The 25,891-nt window shown below is 37.6% G+C and overlaps 1 protein-coding gene, 1 long non-coding RNA gene and 1 other non-coding gene across 6 annotated transcripts in view; 1 reads left to right on the forward strand and 2 right to left on the reverse strand.

Moving 5' to 3' along the window:
* Positions 1–25,891, forward strand: part of LOC144959182 (innexin unc-9-like) — a 140,819-nt gene that overhangs the window by 32,789 nt on the left and 82,139 nt on the right. The window lies entirely within an intron of this gene.
* Positions 2,575–2,658, reverse strand: Trnal-caa (transfer RNA leucine (anticodon CAA)). Its single transcript has one exon. It is a non-coding gene; the product is annotated as a tRNA-Leu (tRNA).
* Positions 6,764–8,436, reverse strand: LOC144958726 (uncharacterized). The gene is made up of 2 exons (XR_013642506.1): positions 8,065–8,436; positions 6,764–6,912 (listed from the first exon to the last, which is right to left on the reverse strand). It is a non-coding gene; the product is annotated as an uncharacterized LOC144958726 (long non-coding RNA).

Consider the following 25,891-nt stretch of genomic DNA (forward strand, 5'->3'; position numbering starts at 1 on the left):
TGGCTAGCAAGTCCGAATCGAATGATTTAGATGAGAGGTTTTCATTATTCTCTCTCTCCCCCCCCCCCCCCCCCCCCCCCCTCATTCATTTTTCCTTCTTCATTTTTCTTTTTTTTTTTGTGGTGGTGGTGGTGTGTGTGTGTGTGTGGGGGGGGGGGGGGGGGGGGCGGTTATACGGCAACAAGACTTCAGACTTCCGGCTAATCGTGTAATAATTATTAGATCCAGCCACCCGTTATGCATCTCTAGCTACTTCGACATGGATAAAAGTAAATGGAAGTCGACCTAGTTTTGGAATTGAACCTCTTATTTTCCGATACCAACCAACCACTGAACTGACTCCCCCCTCCCCACCCTTCCTACTATGACTCCTACCCGACATGTCTCGTGGTCAAGGTTGTTGTAGGCTTTATACGCCTTGGGAAAACGATTTGAACACAATTCGTGGGTATTGCGTGATACAGCAAAGGCTCATACTTTTCTTTTTATATAGATAGTATGCTCTTGGCTATGAAGCTCATAACATTGCCATCCGGAAGTATAACGGACCAACACACAAAACTGTGTGTATCTATGATGAATGTTTATAGTCATGTTAATACAGTTCAGTGAGCATTACTCATTAACGCGGATGGCAAAAAAACAAGGACAAAGACCTGAGTGACGTCATCTTCGAACTATCTATATATATATAATATATATATATATATATATATATATATATATATATATATATATATATATATATATATATATGTATATAATATACTGTCACTGTCAGTTTAAAACACGAAACAAACGAAAAAGAAAGGGTAAATAGTTTTTAAAATTAATTAGTTTTGCTATTTAGAAAAAAAAAGGTCAATGTTTTTAAGGGCAGTCAGTCAACTTTGAACTGTATGTTTCAAGCTAGATACTTCCAGGTACATTCAGTGCACGTGTAGATTGGTTATTCAGATGGTCAAACAGGACACGTCTTGGACAAGTTTCGTTTTTCATGTGCGGCTCGGCTCTGCTGTGTGTGTGTGTGTGTGTGTGTGTGTGTGTGTGTGTGTGTGTGTGTGGTCTTGTGTTGTATGACACTCGCTTTCGGATTGGAAGGTCCTGGGTCCGATCGAGCCTTTGCTCGGCGCATAGTCCTTGGAAAACGGTTCTTTACTATCATTCTCATTCATTATGATTGAGAATGTGCGACATTTCGAAAAAAGACGCGTCGTTCGCTTTATTATATCCCATACCTGCGGAATCTTACGAATTTTTCGTAATTTTACGAATGTTAGACAAATTTCATGGCCAATTACTAATTTTTATGGAAAATTACGAATTTTTAATTCTCTGTATTACTTAAATAATGATGATAATAATAATAATAACTACTACTACTACTACTACTACTACTACTACTACTACTACTACTACTACTACTGCTACTGCTGCTGCTGCTACTACTACTACTACTACTACTACTACTACTACTACTACTACTACTACTACTACTACTACTACTACGCTTGTCATATTACTAAAAATTGACATAAAAAATTACCCAATTTGAAATTTTCAATTTGGCAGGTCTGTTATGTCCCGTGTATAACCAATTAGTCTGGCTGTCATAATGGTTAATGATATACATTGTCGCTTTTAATTTGGGCCTTCAGAAAGATCATACAGTTTAAATGCAAATTTATAATATGTTAATTTGAATATAATATTTCGGTCATGCACACTTCCGAATAATGTTACAAATAGATAAACAATGAATGGGTGGGTTCATTAATACTTTATCAGCACATATTGTATTTATTTAAACAGACCTGTTTTCCGATTTGTCGCCATGCTACGACTATAATTCGAAGCAGCTAAACTAGAGCTGCTAACTTGAATTTCAAAAATTCGTAGTTTCCAAGGGTAGTAGTAGTAGTAGTAGTAGTAGTAGTAGTAGTAGTAGTAGTAGTAGTAGTAGGACTATCGTTCGGCTACACTTCAATGTTCAAGGTATCAATCCAGGTTCGGAAGTCATCATCACATTTGTTGATGGTTTCAAATCCCCCTTCAAGTTTTGTCTCTGGGCAAGGGTAAAAAAAAAAAAGTTAAAGAAAAATCCACTTTAAATAGCTTTAGAAATACATAATTTGCTCTCTCCATGCTCCAAAAAATGCTCCTTAGTGTGCTGGATACGGGTTCTGAGGAACTAAAATTTCCTTTTCAACAAGATTTATTGAGTCAAAGAGGAGAATGCAGTTCTGTAGCTGGAGCCAATTTTTCGAATTTGTCGTAGTAGCCTACTAGGTTGATCTGCTAAACTCGTTTGTGAACAGAAAATACAGTGTTGTGTTCAGTGAGGGGACAACGAATAATTTTCAGAGACGTGAGAGCGCTTCTTCTTCTACTACTGCGAATAGTGATTCCGCCGTGGTCTCACTATTCGCAGTACTTACTACTGCGAATAAGCACTTCGATTCCAATTACCTGCTAAACGGGTAAAAATAAATAAAGAGTTTGTTTTTGTTTTGTTTTTAAGGGTTTTACGGCGATTGCAACACATTAAGGTCATATCAGCGGCAGTCAAAAAATTGTCAGAAGTGGGATTCGAACCCACGCCCACTTTCGTGGACCAGAACTTGAGTCTGGCGCCTTAGACCACTCGGCCATCCTGACATATAAAGAGAAGTCCATAATATCTTTTTTACCAGAGTTCAGCACTCAGAAATCGGTCGGCTTGTAATGTGTTTGCGTAAAAGTTCAGTCAATTTTAGCCTCCTGAATTGGCATTCCTGTAAACAGCCATCTGTGTTTCCAAAGACCCCAAAAACAAATAATACTATGTGTACTTTTTTTATACAAACACACCATCTCATTACACGTTACAACTACACATTATAGGCTAATGACACGGGCACGAGTTTTTATAATATCTCTCCATCCATCCACCCACCTATTTATCTATCCATCCATCTACCTATCCATTCAGTCGTTAATACATCCATCTATCTATTCATTCATTAATACATCCATCTATCCATTCATTCATTGATACATCCATCTGTCTATCCATTTATTCATTGATACATCCATCTATCTATCCATTCATTCATTAATACATCCATCCATCTATCTATTCATTCATCCATTCATTCAATGATACATCCATCTGTCTATCCATTTATTCATTGATACATCCATCTATCTATCCATTCATTCATTAATACATACATCCATCTATCTATTCATTCATTAATACATCCATCTATCTATCCATGTCATTCTCTTTCTCTCTCTTGTTCTCCAGCCTTCCTACACTGTTGTTTTATAATCTCCAATATTAACACTCAGTTGACATATTCCTAAATTGATTGTAATAAGAACAACATTGATTACGTCGTGGGAACGAAACTTCAGGCTCATTCATCCATTCTTTCTTCCGTCCATTTCATTCATTCATTCATTCATTCATTCATTCATTCATTCATTCATTCTTTCTTTCATTCATTCATTCATTCATTCATTCATAATAATCATCATCAGAGTCTTCACCGTTTTCAAATCTTCATGACTGGTTTTATATATCTTGTGACGATGAAATCGGGTTTTCACACCTCATTATATTTTCCCATTTGTTTATAGGGAATGAGATTAGCGGGAGAGTTGCGTCCCTTGATTGGACGTCACCGGCGGAGAAGTTATGAGAGAGAGAACGTCAATATGGTTTTTGCGCATGCGTCTCTTGTCCTCGCTTCTTGTGAAACCGCGCGGTTAGTTAAATAGTTTCTCAGCGATCGTTAAGTTGACGTTCTCTCTGTAAGGTGACGCTACTCTTCCGCTAATCCAGCGACATCTATTATTATGAAGTCCTAGCGCTAATCTCATTCCCTATATCTCGTAGCCACATCTTTTTATATCCATGTCATAACCTTCCTGGGTACTTTCTGTCACATGAAATAATCAGCCCTACAGATCATGAGCATCACTCGTAATAGGACACAATAGTTTGATGTCACGTCCGCCCAGCAACCTCGCAGCTTGGTTCTGAACAAAGAAAATCGGTACTTTTTAAAAATTCTTCATGCTGGCTAGAACTTTTTCACACGTGTTTTTACATTTTATTAAGATATGCCCAATCGTTGTAAAGCAACAAATCATGTGATCGATGACTAGGTTGGACGAAAACATGAATATAGATCGCTCCCATTGCGTCAAGTAACAGTCGAGTTCTCAATACGGTTTATGGTCCATTTACATTGTTTCATTGTTACACAACGAATTGTTCTTTGTTTTTTGTTGTTGTTTTTTTTTTTTTTGTTTGTTTTTGTTTTTTTTTGTTTGGGGGGGGGGGGGGGGGGGGTTGATTGTGTTTTTTTGTCTTTTTTTTTTTTGTCTTTTTTTGTTTTTAAATCTCGTTTGACAAGGATGTTACCAAAATAACTGTTTGTTTGACATACAGATTTGGTGACAGTAATAGGATTCCACAGTCTGACGTCACGTCCGCCTAGCAACGAATCGGCTGGCTCTAAACAAAAAAAATCCGTGCTTGGTCCAGGCAAGGAATAATTGGAAAATCGCTCAAAAAACAATTTTTATCTTAAATATGGTCCAGTATTTTGTACCAGATTGTCTACACCAGTCAGAGAGTCACTCCTGCAAGTTTTACAGATTTCCAAATGGACAGGCAGACAAAAAATTGAAGAAAAAGTGGACCACTTTAGTCAGGTAAGCACGCACGCCTCGTCGAACATTTGATAGAGTTCGTAGTCCAGATCTAGGTCAAGTTCTAGCTTACGTAGACCTATATTTTATGATTAAAGTGTACAATTGCACGAAATTATAAATAAAAATACATTCCAAACTAGGTTTTTATTGAAGTTGAAGCAAAAATGATATCTCAATCGTTTTGATGTTAAGGCTGATAAACTGAATGAGAGTTAAGTTCTACTGATAAGTGATAATTTTTTTAAAAGGAGAACAAGAAGAAAGAGAAGAAAATATTTGTTAAAATCTTACTTTAAACTCGATACCTTTATGGCAAAATGAAAATAAATAAATAAAATAACGCAACCTCTCCCCCCCCCCCTCCCCTCACGCAGATCTCTCTCTCTCTCTCTCTCTCTCTCTCTCTCTCTCTCTCTCTCTCTCTCTCTCTCTCTCTCTCTCTCACACACACACACACACACACAAACACACATACTTTCCTCTTTTTTTTGGAAAGTTTCTCTGATTCTCTGCCATGCCTCCCCTCCCCGACAGCCGAGGTGGCAACTCTGTGTGAACAAAGCAAGATGGCGGCAGGGACCTCTCTCCTTTACCTGTGCCCGATTGTTGACACTCCAAAGTTTCCATCACCGCACTGTCCAGTACAGTACTGACTGAAATAAAGAGAAAACGCCAGTCTTGCCACACTCAACCCCAAGATCAACTTTAACTGTGTAAATTTAAGAATTCATATTTTTATATATACCTAGTCAAAATCATCAAAAGAAGTAATGAGGAAGTGCGGCATTTTGCTGAATGTGCGATTTCATAAAAGACAGGCGAGAGACCCACCAGTAACCTAGTCTCTTGCACACCTTTGATTTATCATGCATTGAGCTGGTGTCAAACAAGATAGTCTAAAACAAAGTACTTATCAAATTAAATAATATACCCAATATGCCCAACAGAATTATTGTTTTTTTTTTAATCTTTTCATTTCAGGTGAAAGGTCAAAAGATCCAACATCATCATCAAGAGTGTGTTCTTGTCACTTCAGAGATGGTGACAAAGCCAACCTCCCTGAATTGTTTGACAGAAATAAAAATAAATTGTTTCCATCAGAGCCAGAAAGAAAGAAAAGAAAAGTGACACAAGGAATTCCCACCCCATCTCAATTGGCACCAACATCAAGAAGTCCACCACCACCACCACCACCACCACCACCACCACCACCACCACCACCACCACCACTCATCATCATCACCATCATCATCATCATCATCATCATCATCATCATCATCATCATCATCATCATCATCAGCTCAACTCTCTTCATCATCATCACAAAGTCCCACCTTTAAAAAAACCAGATTCCTCATCATTATTTTCCTCCTCATCATCATCCTCATTATCTTCTCCCTCATCATCATCTCAACTCTCGTCACCATCATCACAGGATTCCATCTTTTAAAAAAAACAGATTGTAGAACAAGTGAGGATATTTTAAATAGAACAACAAATTTAATTCAAGAACAAAAAATTACAGACAAAAATAAGGAAATAGCTAGCTTTAAAAAACCCAACTAAGTTAGATTCAACGCACTTACACTGTTTCAAGCCTTACAGAAAAAGTTCTTCGAATGGAGACAGGTGTACATTCTTTTAAAATATTTAATATTATTGTTCAATATGTTGAGTGCTTTAGAGGTAACATTATTTATTATAGTAGATAAAGGTAATAAAGGTAAAACCCCATCCTGATTCAAGATATTTAACCTCAAGGAGTAACTGTAAATATCCCTCCCTTTTTACATAATAAATTTACTGAAAAAAGAAATTGCTTCATGTAGAATTCATGTTGAGAGGGCTAATGAAAGACTGAAAAATGTTAACATCCTCTCATATATTCCAACCATGTTAAGAGAAACATCTGATATTATTTTTCAATTTGTTGCAGCACTTGTCAATCCCCAGTCTCCTCTTATTAAGGAGATTGCATTTTGTTAGCTTTGCCATTTATTTTGTACAACACACATATTTTGTTCATCATCATCAAATCACCATTCAAAATAATGGTTTTGTAGGTCCATACATGATTTTACATGATAAACATGACAAATTATGGCATTGTTGTATCAATGTATGTTCAATGTCATTAACATTGTTAAATAAAACCACACAAATTAGTTTTGGACTGAATCAACCCAAGGCATCATCAAGATAGATCTGTGGAAGTAAAAGAATAAAAGATTCAAATTTAGAGCTGCGACCATGCTCAATAGGCAAAAAACAAACAAACTAATAAAACGTCTGTTGTGGTCTTGTGGTATGACACTCGCTTTCAGATCAGAAGGTCCTGGGTTTGGGCCTCGCTCGGCACATAGTTGAGTCCTTGGAGAAGGCTCTTTACTCACAATCTCTCACCGTACTCAGGTGTCAAATGAGTACCTGGCCGTTAACAGCGTTGTCTCTGTCCGAAAAAATTGTAATATCGCCCAACAGGCATCATGTCCCGTCTTACATGTTAAATGTTGCTGTTGGCCAGGGACCCCTTGTAAAGCACTTTGAGCACATTTAGTGGATATTACGCTGTATAAAAACTCAATTAAAAAAACAAATTAAGTGATTCTTTCATTCATCTTGCTTTGTTGATAAGGGGGAAACCCGAAACGTCCATTTTATCTGTTTTCGTATATTAAATTGAAGTTCACATTCAATTTCACAATGTTATTGATTTCTTCGAGTTTCAAGCAGCAACATTTACATTACACCTTAACCCAATAGGAAGTTTAGTTTACCGTGACTAACACTGGTCTAAATAAATCCTTTATTCATCCCATAGAGGAAATTTATCTCTAGGGTCTATTCCCAGGGAAGACTGGAATAACCACGGTGCAGCGCCGCAAATTGAGCTAGGGCGAGGTGACTTGCTCAAGGCCACACAGCGCAGCGGCGGGTGAACGAACTCGGTACCTTTCGGGTACGAAGCAAAAACCGTACCGCTGATCCACGCTGCCCACATGAAGTATGATAAAATGTCTAGCGGGATTGGTGATTGTGATGCTCATATGAGTATTATAATAAAGGTTACAACACGATACTAAATAGTATGTAGTAGACTATAGTCAATAGCAACGAAAATTAGCGAAGCAAGACTAAGACCTCAAAGACTCAAAGTCCGTGGTCCATAAGATAAAAACACAATAATTCAATGACTCCCTCTCTCTCTCCCTAACTAAAATCGAACGTAAACAGTTAAATCTTTCCATTGGATATACTAAATCTGCCTAAACTCAAAGTAAACTGATTATTGTCCAACAGTAGTTTTACGGAGATGTGAGATTTTGAGAGTGAGAATGAGAAGACGAAATGACTTACCTTCACAGAATACTCTTTATTCTTCATGCTGGCTTGAACTTTGCCGAACATCAAGCCATCTGAGTAAGTGAAAGTCAAAACATGACCTGACTGATGATGATTTTCACCTCGCGAGACACTTTTATGCTCATTGGAGAAGTATTTCATAAGGGCGGTGATGGAAATAGAGTTCGTGTCAGCCATTTTTCTCGACTGTTTAGAGCCAGCCGGTTTGTTGCCATGCGTTGCTGCGCAGGATTACGTCACGACTTAGGAAGCCTATTGGTGCATTGTGTTGACAGGACTGTTGTGTCTCTCCTATCTATCTGTCTATCTTTGTGTCTCTTGTACTCAAGCTCCCGAATCCATCTTTGTAATATATGTATTGCTCTCTGTCTCTCTCTCTCTCTCTCTCTCTCTCTCTCTCTCTCTCTCTCTCTTTTTTTTTTTTTCTCTCCCTCTCTCTCCCTCTCTCTCTCTCTCTCTCTCTCTCTCTCTTTCTTTCTTTCTTTCTTTCTTTCTATCTCCCTCTCTCTTTTTCTCTCTCCCGCTCTTCTCTTTCTCTCTCCTCTCTCTATCGTACCTTCTCTCACTCTCTCTCTCTCCCTCCCCCCTCCTCTCTCTCTCTCTATCTCTCTCTCACGCTCCCCACCCTCTCTCTCTCTCCCTCCTACTTCCCTTCTCTCCCTCTCTCCTCCTTTCTCTTCTCTCCCTCTCTCCTCCTTTCTCTTCCTCTCTCCCTCTTACTTCCTTCTCTCTCTCTCTCTCTCTCTCTCTCTCTCTCTCTCTCTCTCTTCCCCCCCCCCCCCCCTTTCCGTAGCCATATTGTAATGAGAGAATCCCATTGTCATTCGTTACGTACACACACACACACTCTACACGGACTCATCATTGTGCAAGAAGAAAAGGGACTTGTACTTGTAAATTCTATCAACACATCCATCAGCCATGACAGTCCCCGTACCTCGGTACCTTATGGCCTGTCGTGAAAATATGTTCACTGTTCACACTTGTACGTATGGAAGGTGAGCGTTGTTGTACAAGTGCGAGTGTGTGTGTGTGTGTGTGTGTGTGTGTGTGTGTGTTGGGGGGGGGGGGGTGACAAGTTGGGTGATTTTTCATTGTTTTTGTTATGCAGGTTTATATTTTTTATATTTTTATTTATTTTTTGTTGCTGTTTGTTTGTTTGTTGGTTTTTGTCTTTTTTTGTTTTTTTTTTAAACTAAAAACTTGAGCTTTTATCAAATAACGAAATATCCACAAAACGTGTTCGAAGCGCTTCACAAGGAATCCCAAGCCAACAGCAACATTTAACCCGTGGGATGAGACATGGCGCTTCTGTTGTCGATATTACAAATTTTTATTTTTTTTTCCGACAGGGACAAATAACTCTGTTGACGATCAGGTGGTCTTTTTTACACTTGAGTACGGTGAGAGAATGTGAGCTGAGTTGAGAGCCTTTTCCAAAGACTGTATGAGCGAGACTGGTACTCGAACCCATGACTTAAAAAAGTACCCATTTTCTTTGTTTAGAACAAGGCTGCTCGCCGTTGCTGAAATGTTCTGGCCAGCATGAAGAATTAAAAGTACCCATTTTCTTTGTTTAGAACCAGGCTGCTCGTCGTTGCTGGGCGACGCGACGACAGACTAGTGAATCCTTTTGATGGAGGCTGATTTTCAAGGTTGTAGTATACCTGCCAACCCTTCCACTTTTGGCGGAATCATTCCGATTTTCTCTGTTCCTTTCCGCTATTCCGCCATTGTCTCTAAAATTCCGATTTTCAAAAAATGATGATAATGGTAAGATGGAAAAAATATGGAGGGGAGGGGGGCAGAGAGAGAGAGAGAGAGAGAGAGAGAGAGAGAGAGAGAGAGAGAGAGAGAGAGAGAGAGAGAGAGGTGATTTTTTAAAAATTATTGCCAAAAGGAGCTAAGTAGGAATATCAATCAACCTCATTCCATTACCTAATATATGTGATATGTAGTTTTGCCAGCTGTGCCGGAATCCTGTCTTTATGTGTTTGGGGGAAAGGTTGATGGAAATTTTGATACGGAATTATCCATTGGTGACGAATTCCTATTTTTTGTCCCAAATTCCTATTTTCCGACGTTCTGATTCCGGTTTTGGAATATGAAGGGTTGGCAGGTCTGCATTGTAGTCTTTTTGGATCGTTCTTGTCTCATTGTCGGGCTGTATTTTTGTTTTGTAACGCGACTACAGTCAGCAGGGAATGCACCTGTCGCTGTCACATATTTTTTGTCACGAGCTACATACATGACATTGTGATTAAGAATCAAGTGGCATTTTTGTTTTTCTCTGGCCTCTTGGTTGTTATTTGTTTTTGTTTATTTATTTATTTAATTTGTTTGTTTGTTTGTTTCTTTATTCATTTATTCTTCGACGTCGCTTCCTCCTCCTCCTCCTCCTCTTCCTCCTCCTCCTCCTCTTCTTCTTCTTCTTCTTCTAATTATTATTATTATTATTATTATTATTATTATTATTATTATTATTATTATTATTATTATTATTATTATTATTATTATTATTGTTGTTGTTGTTGTTGTTATTATTATCGGTATTATCGGTATTATCACTTATGTTAATGTTGATGTTATTATAAGTTATTTGGTATTTCATCCACTCTTTACCATTCCTGCTCCTCTTGCACGCGCACGCATTATTCCCGTTGCGCGCTCACCCTTTATTTTTGTTGTTGTTGAAGGGGGGGGGGGGTCATTTCTTTGACCTAGTTTGACAATAATGTCTTCGTATACATACACGTCATCATCCATTATTATCTTCTATAATGTTATAATACAACAAAACCAGACCTGCCAACTTATAAGGAACATTCGTAGAATTACATTTTATGCTCTCAATTTCAAGACTTTGTGAGAATCTTGAAGTCATTAAATCTTGCTGACTTACTTACTTACTTACTTACTTACTTACTTACTTACTTACTTACTTACTTACTTACTCCTCTTCAGGCCTTGAGGCGCATAGGTCATCCACCAGACATGTCCGTCAATTTTTTAATTTTTTTTTTTAATTTTTTTTTTTTTTGGGGGGAAAAGGCTCTTTACTCACATTCTCTCGCCGTACTCAGGTGTAAAATGAGTACGTGGCCGTTAACAGGCGTCGTGTCTCGTACTAAATGTTACGTATTGCTGTTGGTCAGGTACCCTTTTGTAAAACGCTGCTGTGAGCACATTTAGTAAGTGGATATTGCCCTATATTATTAGAAAAATCTAATTTGTCATTGTAAACAAAACCTGATACGTATGATGTCCCCAGATCTGGATTTTATAGACCCAATGAATATTCATAATACGGCCTTGCCCGAGAGAGAAAGCGTCCCTGCACATGCGGAATCACTTAAGAAGTGAACATTTTCTAATTTTACGTTCGACCAGGGTATAGATAGAATGCGCTTGGCCAAGGAGTTCACAACATTGCCATCCGGAAGTAGAACGGACCAACACACAAACTCTGTGTAACCATGAACTTTTATAGTCTGGTTAATACAGTTTAGTGAGAACAACTCACAAACGCGGAAGGCAAAAACAATAACAAAGGCCTGAGTGACGTCATCTGCATACTATCTATAGATGGTTCGAAGATGACGTCACTCAGGCCTTTGTTATTGTTTTTGCCATCCGCGTTTGTGAGTTGTTGTCACTAAACTGTATTAACCAGACTGTAAAAGTTCATGGTTACACAGATTTTGTGTGTTGGTCTGTTATACTTCCGGATGGCAATGTTGTGAACTCCTTGGCCAAGCGCATTCTATCTATACACAGCTTTGGTTCCGACATAATTTACTGGGATAAAGGAACCGCTTTTTTTGGTAATGTTTAAATCACGACGTTTAGTTTCACCCCACGTCCATAACTAACTCCTGTATTATTCTTATAATAACGATAATTGTCATCGCTTTTTGGGGGGTGTTGGGCAAATGATATTATTATTATAGGAATAATTGGCATCATTAAGGGGAGGCAATTAGGTATTTATTCTACTTATATGAAGTCCTTTGTTGTCGGACGTTCCTGGCCTCTCTCTCTCTCTCTCTCTCTCTCTCTCTCTCTCTCTCTCTCTCCCTCTCTCTCCCTCTCTCTTTCTCTCCCCCTCTCTCTCTCCCTTTCTCTCTGTGTGTCTCTCTATCTCTCTCTCTGTCTCTCTCTCTCTCTCTCTCTCTCTCTCTCTCCCTCCCCTCTCTCTCTCTCGTGATTCTCCATGCTAGATTTTGGTCTTGTTGTAATGAGGCTAGGCTTCTAAAGTTGTAGCTTCTCGGTTCGAGACCCATCCATTGTGGCGGCGAAAAGTTTGAGTAATGAGGAAAGGCACTTTACTCACATTCTCTCACGCCAGTACCGCTGTCTGCTTGTCAAATCGACGTGACTCTTGAGCGTCCTACCCAACGTGTAGAAATAAATTTAAGTAGAACTTTGAGTGACAAATAAATCGTTGCTATGACTGCATTTTACAATTATAGACATTCATCCATCCATCCACAGATACATTCATCCGTAAACACACACACATGCATATACATACACATCCATCATTCCATCCATCTGTCCATCCATCCATCTATCCATTATCCATCCATCCGTCCATTTCGATGATTTCTATCTACCCTCCCACCAACTCTCGGTAAAAGTAAACTAGACCAAAGAGCCTCCTCGTGAATTGAAACTCGTCCATTCAAGTGTTTCCACGAATCAATTCATCCGTACATACTCACTCACACACACACACACACACACACACACACACACACACACACACACACACACACACACGTACACACAGCCATCATTCCATCCATTTATCTATCCCGACCTCCATCCATCCATCCATCCAACCACCAATCCATCCATCTGTTAATCCATCCATTTATCCATCCATCTATTCATCCATCCATCCATCTATTCATCCATCCATCCTTCCATCCATCCATCCATCCAACCACCAATCCATCCATCTATTCATCCATCCATCCATCCATCCTTCCATCCATCCATCCATCCATCTATCCATCCATCCACCCGTCCATCTATCCATCCATCCACCCGTCCATCTATCCATCCATCCATCCACCCGTCCATCTATCCATCCATCCATCCACCCGTCCATCTATTCATCTATCTAACCACCAATCCATCCATCTATCCATCCATCCATCCACCCGTCCATCTATCCATCCATGTCGATGACTTTCTCACCAACTCTCAAATCTCAACAAAAGTAAACTAGGTCAAACTAGGCCCCGTGAATTGAAACTCCATCCATCCGTCCAAGTGTTTTTAATTGAGTCTTTAGGTCTTCGGACCATCTGACTGTGATAATTAGTACACACACACACACACACACACACACACACACGCACACATGGTGTGAACGCATTCCACAAGAACTCTCTACAATGACTTATAATAGTTAATGGTCCACTCAGCATGACCTACATCCCCACTTTGTCATTGTTAAATTGGCGTTACTGTCGAGTCTTATCTATATTACATCTATCTATTTATATACCATTCTATTGTGCTTTGACAACTCTGTATAGAGTTTATGTTTTGGAATAATAATAATAATAATAATAATAATAATAATAATAATAATAATAATAATAATAATAATAATAATATATGGATCTCAAATTGATAGGCTTGTGACCGTATGTTTTTGTTTTTTTTTTTTTTTTGTATTTTTAAAAATAAATATTATTATTATTATTATTATTATTATTATTATTATTATTATTATTATTATTATTATTATTATTATTATTATTATTATTATATTATTATTATTGTTGTTATTGTTATTGTTATTATTATTATAATATTATTATTATTATTATTATTATTATTATTATTATTATTATTATTATTATTATTATTATTATTATTATATTATTATTATTATTATCATTATTATTATTGTTATTATTATTATTTATTATTATTATTATTATTATTATTATTATTATTATTATTATTATTATTATAAATTTGGTACCGTTGGTGTTTCTACTTTGATTGTGGAGGATGGGATTGAAATAGGGATGTAATTGGACTGGATTAGAATTGAAATAGGTCTGAAATAGGATTAAAATAGGACTTGAATAGAATTGAATTTATTTGGAATAGGACTGGAATCGGATTGAAAAAGGACTGGGATATGATTGAAAAGGGAATGAATTAGGTCTCTACTGTAAAATCATGTTGAAGGCCACAACTCAAAAGGTGTCAGAATTTTCACACACACACACACGACATACAGAGAGAGAGGGAGGAGGGGGGAGAGATATTGTAAGAGAGATGGACAAGGAAGGAGAGTGAATGCTATCTTTGTTGAATGTGTGTTTGTGAAATATATATATATATATATATATATATATATATATATATATATATATATATATATATATATATATAGAGAGAGAGAGAGAGAGAGAGAGAGAGAGAGAGAGAGAGAGAGACAGAGAGACAGAGAAAGAAGAAAGTGAAGGTGATGGTGAGATAGAGAGAGAGGGGGATAGAGATAGATAGGTAGATAAAAAAGAGAATGAGAGAGAGAGAGAGAAAGAAAGAAAGAGAGAGAGAGAGAGAGAGAGAGAGAGAGAGAGAGAGAGAGAGAGAGAGAATTAAGATATTATTTGTGTGTAAGGTTTTACGGATTGAAACGTGGGATACAAGCAGGTGTCGCCTTAATCAATTTAATACGTGTGGGTATTTCCAACTTGCTCGTGTATCTAAGTATTTAATAGGGGCGATCTATATTCATGTTTTCGTCCAACCTAGTCATCGATCACATGATTTGTTGCTGTACAACGATTGGACATTTCTCAATCAATGTAAACACGCTGCTGTGTTTATTAAAGTTGTAAACATACCCCGTGTGTCAATCTGAACAAACTGACCAATTGTGATGTGATGCATCGCTGCCAACCAGTACGATAAAATCGTACTTAGTACGATTTGGCCAATCCATAAAAAGAAAAAAAAATCCAGAGAGAGAAAATTTTCGCCACAAAGGAGGCTTTTAAGCCCAAGCCTCAGTAATCTGCTTCTGTCACCACCTCCCCATCACTTATGCCTACCCAGTATGATGATAAAGGTAAGCCTCTCTTAGTATTACAGTTCTGACCATTCTAGTGAGTACATTAATAAATATGCCATTTTAAGACATGAATTGGGCGTCCGTGCCGCACCGCGTATAATAATACGTTTTTACATTTTGAAAAGTTGGCAGCTATGTAGATGGGTGAAAAGCTGTGAACACTTTTCACTATGTGGGTCACTTTGAACACGCTTTGCAATGTGACCAATGACCTCGAGTCTGGGACTTCATATATAGATAGTATGCGCTTGGCTAAGAAGCTCATAACATTGCCATCCGGAAGTATAACGGATCAACACACAAAACTGTGTGTTTCCATGAACGTTTATAGTCGGATCAAAACAGTTCAGTGAGCATTACTCATAAACGCGGATGGCAAAAAACAATAACAAAGACCTGAGTGACGTCATCTTCGAACTATGATGTCGTACATGGAAAGGTGACATAGATCATCCCCATTTGTTAACCCTCTCCTTACCAACCACAGGAAAATCATCATATTCGTTACGATACAACCAACATTTTTCTTATTCAAAGTTCTCTTTACATCATAAAATTGAAAGAAAATGAACAGTGTGTTGTAGAGCATGTTTTGCTAAAGAAATAATATAGATAGTATGCGCTTGACTAAGAAGCTCATAACATTGCCATCCGGAAGTATAACAACCAACACACAAAGCTGTGTGTATCCATGAACGTTTATAGTCAGGTTAATGCAGATTAGTGAGCATTACTCATGAACGCGGATGGCAAGAAACAATAACAAAGACCTGAGTGACGTCAGCTAAGAACTATCTATATGGCAAGAACTTACTGCCATTGTGTTTGAGTGATAAAAAAAATACATTTTTGTGTTAGTTGGGTGAGAAGTTTTGGGGGAAAATCCTGAAAATGGCTGGTAAGGAGAGAGTTAATATGTCCTTATTGTGGGGTTTCAAAACACGCAGGTTTTTGGTGACATCTGGTCTGAATGGAGAGACAATGGCCGATTCGACAGTGATACGGATTTATGTAAACGATTAACAACGCCTCTACTGCAGTCACCTCATCATTACAACAATTCAATAAGCCCATAACAATTTGGGTTACCATCAGACCTGGAAAGTAGTATACGTCGGTTTAAGTCATACATTTGGAATCGAATATTTTTTAGAAGGAAAGAAAGAAATGAAGAATCGTAGTCGAGTGACCGTAATTGGATTCAATAGTCTGATGTCACGTCGCCCAGCAACGGCGGCCATCTTGGTTCTAAACAAAGAAAATCATTACTTTTTATTCTTCATGCTGGCTAGAACTTTTCATATGTCTTGTGATCAGAATGTGTAAAAGTCAAAACATGATCAAATTCATGGGGTTTTTTCCCTCTGAATACGCTCATATTATGCTCTCCGGAGAAATATTTCATACGGCGTCCGCCATTGTTCCGATAGTTTAGAGCCAGTGTTACTAAGTTACCATGCGTCAATAGGAAGGAAGTGACGTTACGACTGTTGAGAAGAGTATTAGGAATGTTCCACAACACAACGCGTAGCTCATTGGCCGTATATATGAACGATGGATATAATAATATTGCCAAGGCTAAGCGACGTTTTTTAGAATTGCCATGTCTGAACCACTGTAAATTTCCCGTTTGGGGTGAATACAGGGAATTTTTATTTCTATCTATTTCTGATATATTGACATGTCGCTATTAACTGCAACCACCACATCGTTACAACAATAGGCCCATAACAATTCGGGTTATCAGACCTGAAAAGTAGTGTACGTCGTTTTAAGTCATACATTTGGAATTGATTAGGGATTTATTTGCTTCGTCATAATCGGGAATGAGATTAGCGGAGGAGTAGCGTCCCTTGATTGGACGTCACCGTCGGAAAAGTTATTAGAGAGAGAACGTCATGTTGGTTGTGCGCATGCGTCGCGTCCTCGCTTCCAGTGAAAGCGGCATGAGACACTTCACCGATAGCGAGGACGAGAGAGACGCATGCGCAAAACCATTTTGAAGTTCTCTCTGTAAGGTGACGTCCAATCAAAAGATGCTACTCTTCCGCTAATCTCATTCCCTATATACGACTACTTAATAATATTTTCCGAAAAGTTATGTGCGGCTATGTGATCTTGTGGTATGACTGTCGGAGACAATTTCAGCGAAAAGATACTGTGGAAATAGATAGTTCGAAGATGGCGTCACTCAGGTCTCTGTTATTGTTTTTTTGCCATCCGCGTTTATGAGTAATGCTCACTGAATTGTATTAATCCGACTATAAACGTTCATGGATACACACAGTTTTGTGTGTTGGTCCATTATTCTTCCGGATGGCAATGTTTTGAGCTTCTTAGCCAAGCGCATACTATCTATACGTCGGTTTAAGTCATACATTTGGAATCGAATATTTTCTAAAAAGGAAAGAAAGAAAGACGTCATGACTCGTAGTCGAGTATCCGTAATTACTAATTATTAGTTTAATAATTAATTAATAATAATTAATTAATTATTTAATTATTAATTCCTAATTATTAGGAATGTTCCACAGCGCTACGCGTAGCTCATGGGCCGTTTATATTGATGGATATAATATTGCCAAGGCTAAGCGACGCTTTTTAGAATTGCCATGTCTGAACGAACCACTGTAAATTTCCCGTTTGGGGTGAATACAGGGAATTTTTATTTCTATCTATTTCTGATATAGATAGTATGCGCTTGGCGAAGAAGCTCATAACATTGCCATCCGGAAGTACAACGGACCAACACACAAAACACTGTGTAATCATGAACTTTTATAGTCGGGGTAATGCAGTTTAGTGAGAATCGCTCACAAACGCGGATGGCAAAATACAATAACAAAGGCTTGAGTGACGTCATCTTCGAACTATCTATAGATAGAATGCGCTTGGCCAAGGAGTTCACAACATTGCCATCCGGAAGTAGAACGGACCAACACACAAACTCTGTGTAACCATGAACTTTTATAGTCTGTTTAATACAGTTTAGTGAGAACAACTCACAAACGCGGATGGCAAAAACAATAACAAAGGCCTGAGTGACGTCATCTGCATACTATCTATATCAACATGTCGCTATTAACTGCAACCACCACATCGTTACAACAATAAGCCCATAACAATTCGGGTTATCAGACCTGGAAAGTGGTGTACGTCGTTTTAAGTCATACATTTGGAATTGATTGGGGATTTATTTGCTTCGTCATAATATAGATAGTATGCGCTTGGCTAAGAAGCTCATAACATTGCCATCCGGAAGTATAACGGACCAACACACAAAACTGTGTGTATCCATGGACATTTATAGTCAGGTTAATACAGTTCAGTGAGCATTACTCATAAACGCGGATGGCAAAAAACAATAACAAAGGCCTGAGAGACGTCATCTTCGAACTATCTATACGACTAATAATAATATTTTCCGAAAAATTATGTGCGGCTACGATGTGATCTTGTGGTATGTATGACTTTCGGAGACAATTTCAGCGAAAAGATACTGTGGAAATAGATAATTCGAAGATGACTTCACTCAGGTCTTTTTTTTTTTTTTTTTTTTTTTTGCTGCCATCCGCGTTTATGAGTAATGCTCACTGAACTGTATTAACCAGACTATAAACGTTCATGGATACACACAGTTTTGTGTGTTGGTCCGTTATACTTCAGGATGGCAATATTAAGAGCTTCTTAGCCAAGCGCATACTATCTATAAAGGAGGATCTGTTTTGTTTTTTTTGTTTTTTAACTTTTCTTTTTCCTTTTTGCCTACCCATCGGTTACGACTTAGCTGTCCATCCCTGCCAATCTATTAGCCACTCCCACGCCTCGTTCTGAAAAAAGTCCGCGAAATTAAAGGGGAGGCAAGAGAAAATCAGCTGATCGTTAAAATAGTAACAGAAAAGTGGAGGTGCTCGGCAATGAATGCAAGAAAGACATTTAAAACGCCGTAAAAATGTTTAAAAATCACTTAATGTTTGTCAAATTCACATATGTAAGATGCCAAGCCAAAATTAATAATAAAATAATAAAGAACACGATTGACCGTTGACTACACATGCATACAAGTACCAGAAATATTTTGTAAACAATGTAACACAATATAATGTGTAAGTTTCAAAGCAAATGCAACCACAAATAACATCAAAGAACAATGTGGGACTACTGTTTTAATTTCCTAAAACCAAACGCATATTTTCTGCCCCCATATTGAACGTGTAGTTAGTATGTATCGTACAAACAACATTCGTTTAGACAGGTAGTCGGGATTCTAGCGCCAGTTTTATTTGGGCAACCGTGATTGGGATTTCACTCAATGCACTTATTATATATTATTATTATTATTATTATTATTATTATTATTATTATTATTATTATTATTATTATTATTATTATTATTATTATTATTATATAATAAAATATTAATAAATAATAATAATAATAATAATAATAATAATAATAATAATAATAAGCAGTTGAAAGCAGTCTTTGGTGTATAAGTGCATATGTACATTATTTCTTATAATAAATGCTTCAAAACAAAACAAAACAAAACTAAAAAAATAAAAATAAAGAATAAATGAATAAAAATATCTATTTGGGCATTTACTTACATTAATAGTCTTGAAAATCACAATCACAATCCATGAAAATTAAATATCCCATAATCCGAAGAAGACATGAATTTAATCCAAAATCCAACACAGGAATGTATTTTAATAGGAGACAGATATCCTATTAAAACTATAGCATTACTTGCAAACAACAATACCCCACTCTGCGTTTAACGGGCTTGTGGCCGTCACATTGTAAATTGTGACCGCATTAGGGTAATCGGTGTCCTAAAGACTGACATACAATCAATGAGAACTATAAAGAATCCATTCTAGAATTCAACTACAAACTGAAAAGCATGATAAATATCACTCTATCAAATAATTTTCTTTGCACAGGTTCACTCACACTCTCCTTTATTGCAAAACATTGATAAGTGAGAAAAAGTTTGTATTTCAATTATAAACTTAATCACATAATCTAAATGATGGAGAATAAAAACAGCTAATTATAAAAAATTTCACAGATCAAGTTATCTATTTGAACTCCGCATATTTAGCTTAATTACTCAATGACCATAAATTTTTTAAAACTGCATTGTTTCATTTAAACAAGACCATGACGCTTATGCCTGGACCGGGTATTCACAACTTCTGCATTTGCATTCCACTTTTGAATCGAATTAATCTCTATCTTGTCCGTTTATTTGCAAAGTTTCTGCACTTTATAAATAAGACCATAACGCTTATGTCTGGACCGGGTATTCACAACTTCTGCATTTGCATTCCACTTTCGAATCGAATTAATCTCTATCTTATCCGTTTATTTGCAAAGTTTCTGCACTTTATAAATAAGACCATTACGCTTATGTCTGGACTGGGTATTCGCAAATTTTCCTATTGTGTTCCACTTTTCGATTAGAATTAATCTCTATTTTATCCGTTTATTTGAAAAGATTCTGCACTTTATAAATAAGACCATAACGCTTATGTCTGGACCGGGTATTCACAACTTCTGCATTTGCATTCCACTTTCGAATCGAATTAATCTCTATCTTATCCGTTTATTTGCAAAGTTTCTGCACTTTATAAATAAGACCATAACGCTTATGTCTGGACTGGGTATTCGCAAATTTTCCTATTGTGTTCCACTTTTCGAATCGAAATAACATCTAGTCTATCCGTTTATTTGCAAAGTTTCTGCACTTTATAAATAAGACCATAACGCTTATGTCTGGACCGGGCATTCGCAAATTCTGCTTATGTGTTCCACTTTTCGAATCGAATTAATCTCTATTTTATCAGTTTATTTGCAAAGTTTCTGCATTTTATAAATAAGACCACGACACTTATGTGTTAGATTGTTCGCAAATTGTGCCTTTGTGTTCCACTGTTCGATTAGAATTAATCTCTATTTTATCCGTTTATCTGAAAAGATTCTGCACTTTATAAATAAGACCATAACGCTTATGTCTGGACTGGGTATTCGCCAATTTTCCTATTGTGTTCCACTTTTCGAATCGAAATAACATCTAGTCTATCCGTTTATTTGCAAAGTTTCTGCACTTTATAAATAAGACCATAACGCTTATGTCTGGACCGGGCATTCGCAAATTCTGCTTATGTGTTCCACTTTTCGAATCGAATTAATCTCTATTTTATCCGTTTATTTGCAAATATTCTGCACTTTATAAATAAGACCATAACGCTTATGTCTGGACTGGGTATTCGCAAATTTTCCTATTGTGTTCCACTTTTCGAATCGAAATAACATCTAGTCTATCCGTTTATTTGCAAAGTTTCTGTATTTTATAAATAAGACCACGACACTTATGTGTTAGATTGTTCGCAAATTCTGCCTTTGTGTTCCACTGTTCGATTAGAATTAATCTCTATTTTATCCGTTTATTTGAAAAGATTCTGCATTTTATAAATAATAATTGTTCAAAATTTTACCTCACACCCGATATTACAAGTACAAGTGAGCCAGGTGATGAAGATTGTCAAACAGTGTGACAGATGAAATAGGAAGAGAGAGAGAGAGAGAGAGAGAGAGAGAGAGAGAGAGAGAGAGAGAGAGATTCGTTTTTTGTTCAAAATTTCTCTCTCTCTCTCTCTCTCATATTGCACAAGGTTGTACTATTTTACTATTTATCAAGAACAGCCAAGGTGGCAACCCAGTCTCTGTATAAACTAAGCAAGATGGCAACAGGGACCTCGCTCCTTATCCAATGCCGAAGCTTTAATTTGAGTCAAACGGTTTGGTTAAAAAAAAAAACACCCAAAATAAGTTCGTGTGTGATGGAAGTTGAAGTCGGCTTATTATAAAATCGTTTATGGTCTGTTTGGATTACCCTTTTTAAATAGAAAAGGTGAATATAACATAAACTTGAAGAATAGGCAAGCTAAATGAAAATTAAATTGACTGATTAAATGAGTACGCGAGGCTGAGTTGCGAACGACTACTGGGTTCCGACATTCCGATCCCAGTGTCATTCATGTTCACCGTACCGTGTTACTGTCTACACACTACACTGCATTGTTAGTGACTGGTCATGTCTTATTTGTTTGTATGTTTTACGCAAGCTTAATAAAAATTAAATTGACTGATTAAATGAATACATGAGGCAGAGTTGCGAACGACTCATGTGTTCCGACATTCCGACCCCAATGTCAGTGTCAGTCATGTTCACCGTACTGTGTTACTGTCTACACACTACACGGCATTGTTAGTGACTGGTCATGCCTTTTTTTGTTTGTATGTTTCTTTTAATATGGGTCAATTTACAAAGAATAATAATAGAAATGTTCAAAACAAAAACTAGATTCACTATTACGTGCCTGTAATGAAGTGCTTTCCACAAACCGTGAGCGAGAATGATGGTGGAGGTAATGGCAACCATGTGGGTTTGTTATTGTTTCCTACCTCCGTCAACCCGCGCATCCAGTTGCGCACCCACGCTGATTCTAACCAATACCTATGATGTTCGCATGGGTGTACGATCCGATAGTGATGTCGTTTCTTCTTCTCTTTACTTGCCTATCCTGCTTCTTTGGTTTGTGATTGTATTTTTGACAGGGGATTTTTTTTTTCTGTAAATCTTCTGCCTGTTTGTTCTTGGTTATTTATAATTTAGCTTATGATATCTTTAGGTTATGATTTTGATTTACATTTGTACTATTTTTGTTAGATTGCTTTTTTTTTGTTTCAGCGGTCTCTCATATAACCTCATTTGTGTTGGAAGAGACCTAAAGCAACAAACAAACAAACAAACAAAAAACACTCCTCTATCTTCCATTGTCCCACCAATAAACTATTATAGTTGTAGTAGTAGTAGTTGTAACTATATTTTCGGCCCTAGCCCACCCACCCCCTTCCCCCAGTAGGTCTACTACAACATTGATGATAAGCTTGGATTGGGCTTTTCGCGTTCCTAATCGCTTTAACATGACGTCACAATACACGACGGACGGTAACGCAACGCAACGAGTGCCCGCTATGACATCTGGCGTTACGTCACGTCACGTCCTGTATCAACAACCAACGGCAAGGCTTCTCTCCCCTTCCCTTTCCGTTTCCGTTTCAGCACTCTTGAAAAACATGATAATATTTACTAATTTGGCCAGGAAACTCGCCCTTCAAATATCGATCGATTTAAATGACCCTCACCTTGGCAAAAAATCTCAAATCTGGGATGTAATTGAAGACCGCGAAGTCCCAGGTATGAGAGTTTTTGCAAAGATGAGGGTAATTTAGATTGATCGATATTTGAAGGACGAGTTTTCTGGCCAAATTAGTAAATGTAGTTTGTTCTTTTCCGGAGTACGGTAGAGTGCCTATCGGGAGCTGCCTATGTATGCCTAGCCCAACACACGTACAGGGGCGGGCATGAGGGTATTCAAGGCATGGTGTGTACCATGATGATAATGATAATGATGATGATTTGAAGAGGGTGCGTGTACTAGGACTTCATAGATGTCGCTGTGTATGTATGTAGCATCAGTCGACCGGCTGGCCAATCATTTCACCCATCCTAATTTTATTGATAATAAGAATAATAAATCATTTATATAGATGGCATGCGTTTGGCTAAGAAGCTCACAACATTGCCATATATATATAAGTATAACGGACCAACACACACGATACTATGTGTAACCATGAACGTTTATAGTCTGGCTATTGCAGTTAAGTGAGAATTACTTATGAACATGGATGGCAAAAACAATAACAATGACCTGAATGACGTCAGCTTCATTCTATTTATTGTCTGGTTAATACCGTTTACTGAGAATTACTCATAAACTAGGGTGGCAAAAAGCAATAACAAAGACCCGAATGACGTCAACTTCATGCAATCTATACGTTAATGGAAAGCTACTCACACAGACTCCAGCCAGAGAGCCTTCTCGCCCTTAGTGATTTGAGCCTCTGAGTCAAAGCATAGCCATCGTCGTTGAGTTATCGCCTGACACTGAAACTCTAAAAGACTGGCATTTTGATGAGTTGTCGTTAGTAGTCTCAAGGAAACAAGTGATTCCACAGGTTGAACTGGTGAATACAACTCACGATTTGTTTTCTTTTGTGGCCAAAGACTTGTCTTTTGACGTCATTTTTTTGGTCAGTGTCAGGCTATACGTTTACGATGGCTACACACAAACTCCAGCCAGAGAGCCTTCTCGCCCTTAGTGATTTGAGCCTCTAAGTCCAAGTGAGATTTATGTCCTCCTTACAGCAAACCTTCGGCAGTACCTAACCACGTACAAATGGTAATCCAGCCCTAACTGTGGAGGGTCTTTGCAGTGATGTCCAATGTCACTCTAGTCCTCGTGTGAGTAATTATAAATCTTCTGTCACTCTTTCCTTTGATCAAGACGTCTGGTTAGAGGTGCTAGACTCTGGAGAACAAAAAAAAACCCATATTTTAAATTTGGGCCAGAAAACTCGTCCTTCAAATATCGATCAATTTAAGTGACCCTCATCTTGGAAAAAAAAAGCTCTCAAACCTGGGACTTCGCCGAAGTCCCAGGTTTGAGAGGGGTTTTTTTATCGCCAAGATGAGGGTCTTTTAAATCGATCGATATTTGAAGCACGAGTTTTCTGGTCCAAATTTAAAATATGGGGTTTTTTTCCCAGAGAGGACATTGAGGCTTGTTTATTCAGTATGGGTTCGAAATTCTATGAGAGGACGGCCCTGATTGTACACAGCATGCTTGGCGGTGTGTGTCCATTAGACCTGAAATTCTCAGTCAATTGTCTGAAATCAGTCAATTCGTCTAATTCAAAATATTTTTTAAAAGTAAAGCAAGAAATGAAGAAAGAAAGAATTCATGAATCGTAGTCTGATGACCGTGATTAAGAATGTTCCACCGCGCTACGCATAGCTCATGGGCCGTTTATATTAAGGATGGATATATGTATTGCCAAGGCTAAGCGACGCTTTTTAGAATTGTCGTGTCTGAACCACTGCAAATTTCCCGTTGGGATGAATAAAGGGAATTTTTATTTCTATCCATTTCTGATATATCGACATATCATTATATATCCGAAAGCAATCAAGTCGACGTGAAACTGAAAAGGAAATTCAGTCCATGTTATCCGTTTAGATAAATTATTCACAACATCCGCCAGTCGGATATAACGTACCCACACACACACAAAAAAAAAACTATATTAAACGTTTAAAGTCAGAGTGATATAATTTAGTGAGAGTTAATCCTTAAATATGGCTGTCTAGAATAAAAACAATAACAAAGAACTGAGTGACGTCAATTCCGTTCCATCTAGATATGTAGTTTTTAGGAGTTGTTTGCTGTACAACCACACCCATCTGTTACTGTTACAGTAGTAACCATAGGACTGCCGTGATACAACCAACTTAAAGCGCAATCATTTCATCGTCTACGAAGAGGTCGCTGAGCGCAATGCATGACACGTTTTACTCACCAATTTTGTTTTAATGTCAACAATGCCAGCGGTCACCTTTCTGTGACACCATTTATTTTTGGTAACTTATAGTCATTTGGATGGTGGTAGTAGTAGGCTAGGTTGCAGACAGATTTTTTTCTTGATGGTAATATGGTATGTGTGTGTTTGTATGTGTGTGTGTGTTTGTTTATTTTATCTGCTTTGTTCACTTCCTTGGAGACATGCGTAACGCCA

The sequence above is a fragment of the Berghia stephanieae genome, chromosome 13 (assembly GCF_034508935.2).
Source record: "Berghia stephanieae isolate SIO BIC M18660-M18661 chromosome 13, UCSD_Bste_1.3, whole genome shotgun sequence".
Taxonomy (NCBI): domain Eukaryota; kingdom Metazoa; phylum Mollusca; class Gastropoda; order Nudibranchia; family Aeolidiidae; genus Berghia; species Berghia stephanieae.